General features: G+C 44.9%; 1 long non-coding RNA gene across 1 annotated transcript; it reads right to left on the reverse strand.

The window, feature by feature from the left end:
* Nucleotides 1-2,293: 2,293 nt before the first annotated feature.
* LOC127214366 (uncharacterized) lies at nucleotides 2,294-2,637 on the reverse strand. The gene is made up of 2 exons (XR_007833829.1): nucleotides 2,593-2,637; nucleotides 2,294-2,404 (listed from the first exon to the last, which is right to left on the reverse strand). It is a non-coding gene; the product is annotated as an uncharacterized LOC127214366 (long non-coding RNA).
* Nucleotides 2,638-4,028: the final 1,391 nt, after the last annotated feature.

Here is a 4,028-nt window from a genome sequence, read left to right on the forward strand (position 1 = left end):
TCTTAAATATGTGTTGTATTCTAGATTTTACAGCAGGCATTAATTTTATATATGTATGTGAAGTGTGGGAAGATATATGTGGCAGATTTACCTGATATAATCTTAGCCCTTTAGAAGAACCCCAAAATTTTCTGAAAAACAGTTTATTTCTCTCACATTATCAGCAAATTTTCTTCATTTGTGAACTTACTTTTTACTTGAAAAACTATAGTGCAATGTTCCCACGAACATGACCAGAAAATTCTTGGTCAAAGGCATACTTCAGATGATCGTGTGGATGACCTGGGGTAATTTTATTCTAATGACTTCCCCCCACTTTTCTTGTTTTTTGTTTGTTTGTTTTAAGACTTCAGTCTTTACATATATACATTCATCCAAGTTATAAAAAAACTACAATTTTCATCAAAATTAGAAAGTTGTCTTGTATTGTTGTAACTTTACGCATTTAAGGTAGATATGTGATACCTGGGGAACAAACCAAGATACTATATCACAGACGAGTCTGGACTGTGGGTGCCCAGAAAGATGGCTGTACTCTATCACGGCACAAGGACAGAGTTCAAAGCTGTCAGCAAGTCACAAGACCTAAAGGTCAAAGGTGTGGCTACAGAAGGATGTTTCGGCCCTCTTAGTCTAAATAACAACAGACCTGAATCTGAGGTATGGCTACTCCTGACCTCAAGGCTAGGGAACAAGAACTTAGAGCTAAGGTGTAGTTATTGGACCCTTGGAATGAGTGAGGATGAAAAGTCTGTGTGTTCCATACACATGATACTGTGTTCCACTTTTTGGTCAAGGTATATAAGAGTGGTGAAAAATAAACTCATGGCATTTCAGTATTGACTGATATGCCTTCCTGACTTTTATTCTGTGTCTCTGTCTTTCTTTATTATCTTTCCCTCATCCACACTCCCCCACTCAGGTACAGACTTGGGGCCGCTTGGCTTGCTCCGATTGCAACCCCGCAAAGGCCACTCCTGACACTGGAGTAGACTGACAACTGTTCTTCTTACTAGTATTATATAATAACACAACATTAATGGTTCCCCCTCCCCCCAGATGCCATGCAGTGCTGTAATCACCCAACTGGTAGTTTCTGCTAACCTCCCACTATAACCAAACGGTTTTCAGTTTAATTCTGTCCCTAACTTCCTCTAACTGGATCTCTGTGGGTGATGTTATCCAAAACCACAAACTTTCTACTTTCCCTCTCCCTTTGAGAGCACAGTTCCTTAAAGTTTGAACTTAACATAACTTTCTTTAAGCAAACGAAACTGAGAAAAGCCTTGGGTCATTTGAGAGTGCAAGCACTCAGGTTTGGTGTGCAGTCTCTCCTGCGGTGTGCTCAGGGAGATGTCAAAAAAATGAAGCAGGCTAGAAAGGCAATCGCCAAGGACAGCTTTCCTGGAGCCTACCTGTGTGTTCAACCACTGAGACTGTGCTAGTTTTTTGTTACAGTGGCATAGTCTGCCCTATCCTGGAGGATACACACAGTCCCTCTCTAGTTCTGTTCCCACTGATCAACCTCTTGGCAACAGCTCAAGCCTGCTCACATGGCTCTTACACCAGTAAGTCACATTCACAAATGAGTTGATGACAGTCATTGTTGAAGACTAAGTCTAGAGGGTGTTCCACACCCTCACTGGACCAGCCTGCTCTACATAATGAGTTCCAGGACAGCTGGGGTTATGCAGAGAGATCCTGTATCAAAAATAAATACCACCCCCCCCCCAGCAAACAGCATAGTAATATCAACATAGGTTTAAGTCAAAGTTATTACAGGCATGGTCAGAGAGGTAATACTCTACCAGAGTGCTTGCCTAACACCTAAGAAGCCCCAAATTCAAACCTTAGGACCACCCCCAAAGCTTATTTCATAATCACAGAATAACAGAACTTAAAGACTTGAATGTTAAAGCCACAGCTAGCCTCCAACACACACACACACACACACACACACACACACACACACACACACCCTTCGGCTTTTTTCTTCTGAGACAGGGTTTCCCTGTGTATCCTTGGCTGTCCTGGAACTCACTCTGTAGACAGGGACTTGGGAAGAAGTTAAGGATGTAGGTGTGGATTCAGATGTAATCTCCACACACTTGAAAACTGAACTAAAATATGAAATGAATTTGAGACAAACTGTAGAGAAGGGAAGAATTAATCTTAGAAATACGTATATCTGGAGGACAGAAAGAGGAGGACACAAAAAGAACTGGAAGTATGACAACCCCATTCATCCCGACAGCTAAGAATATCAGGGCTTCATTAATAAGGCCATTTACACTTAAATGTCAAGATTTTTAATGAGGAGGGAAAAAGCACAGCTCCTTAACAACCCATTTACTCACTCCAGTATTAAAATAGATTACCCATCTAACAGGCAGCTGGGCATTATCTGTAATAAAAAGCAAAATGATTTTTTAATTCAGTGTCTGAGAACCAATTCATCACGATTCAAAATACAAAATGAACTTTTCGAATAAGTTATGATTTTCTCTGCACTGTGGTCAGTCTTCACTCATGACGCAAACATCTACACACCTGGTGTACTGTGGGAATGACCATTGTTTGTGTGGTGACTACCTTATTCCTACACCATTTCACACGAGACTCCTTCTGCAAGCATGCCTTCTGCAAGCATGCTGTGACGAAGCTCCCACTTCCTAAACGCTGCTGTGTAGGGCATACCGTGGATCCTGGTTTGTTCTCCCTGGACCTGCAATGATCTGGGTACTTACATGGTGGTGGCTAACATCATCAACTTGACGGGATCTAGAGTCACCTACGAGATAAATCTTTAAGCAGGTTTGTGAGATTGAACTAGCTCAGGTAGGAAGACCCCCCCCCCCAAACGTGGGTAGTACCATCCCATAGGCTGTGGTTTCAGAATGAATTAAAAGGAGAAAGCAAGCCTGGCAGTATTCCTTGCTCTCCCTTTCTCGCCTGCTGCCTCACACTCCTGCAGCCATTCCCTCTCTGCCAAGATGGAAAATAGACCCCCTCCTCTCTCGAGTTACATTTGCTGACCTTTTCTCATAGCAACATGGAGAATAATAAATACCAGTCCCATCTCACAGCCTGAGAGTCGGACTAGCCAGTGACAAAGAGTGTGCACCAAGCCTTGACCTTAAAGTGTGATCTTCAAGCTGACATCACTCAGGAGTTCACTAGACACTCAGAATCTCAGCTCATGGCTGGATCACTCACATCCCAATTGGTTCTAAAATGGTCCCCAGCATCCTTCTCCAGGAGAAGCTGGGTGGGTGCTGTGCTATGTCAACCCCTACAAGGATTCCATTTGATGAACACTGAGGAAGATGAATTCTTCCCCTTAGCAGGGAAGGAAGGGGGGTTGCAGCATGAGGCTGACCCTGCTCTCTGGGGACTAAAGAAGGAGTCCCACAACAATTTGTTTTCCATTTAGACACTGGAGAGTACTGTGAACAGCAGGGGTAGGGGACCACTTCCAAGAGCAGCAGCTGCTGTTCCAGATGGACAAGTGCCCACACCAATCATCTTCCAGAGTGAGCTTTCCCAGGCGGGAACCTATTTTCCAGCTTGAACCCAAACATCAACAATCGAAAGGTAGATCTGGAACCTCAATGCAGGGCAGTTACTAAATCATTAATCGCGCCATCCCTCTTAAAGGTGCTTCTTTTAATTAATATTCAGGGGGGGGGGGACTAATTTGCCCGTCATTATCCAGCAGGCCCTAGGAGTGAGTGCAAATAGTTTATGGGTACCATGCACACCCCAGGTGCAGGCACTTCAGGGTGGGACATCGCCTTTGGATCCTTTTTTGCGAGCTTCGCCCTCCTGCTCCCGGCTGCAGCCATCGGCTCTATTTCTCCCCCAACCCCTCCCCCCCCCCACTTTTCCCTCTGTCTCCAGTTCAGCGGGTCTGACCCAGAGTTCCTCAGCGAATCACCTCGAACCTGCGGGTCCCCTCCGCAGCTGGGGTCTCCACCAGCATCCTGCACCGGGAGAAGAGGTGGCGCCCGGGGGGGCTCTCCCAAGTG

Source organism: Phodopus roborovskii, unplaced genomic scaffold (genome assembly GCF_943737965.1).
Source record: "Phodopus roborovskii unplaced genomic scaffold, PHOROB, whole genome shotgun sequence".
NCBI classification, from domain to species: Eukaryota; Metazoa; Chordata; class Mammalia; order Rodentia; family Cricetidae; genus Phodopus; species Phodopus roborovskii.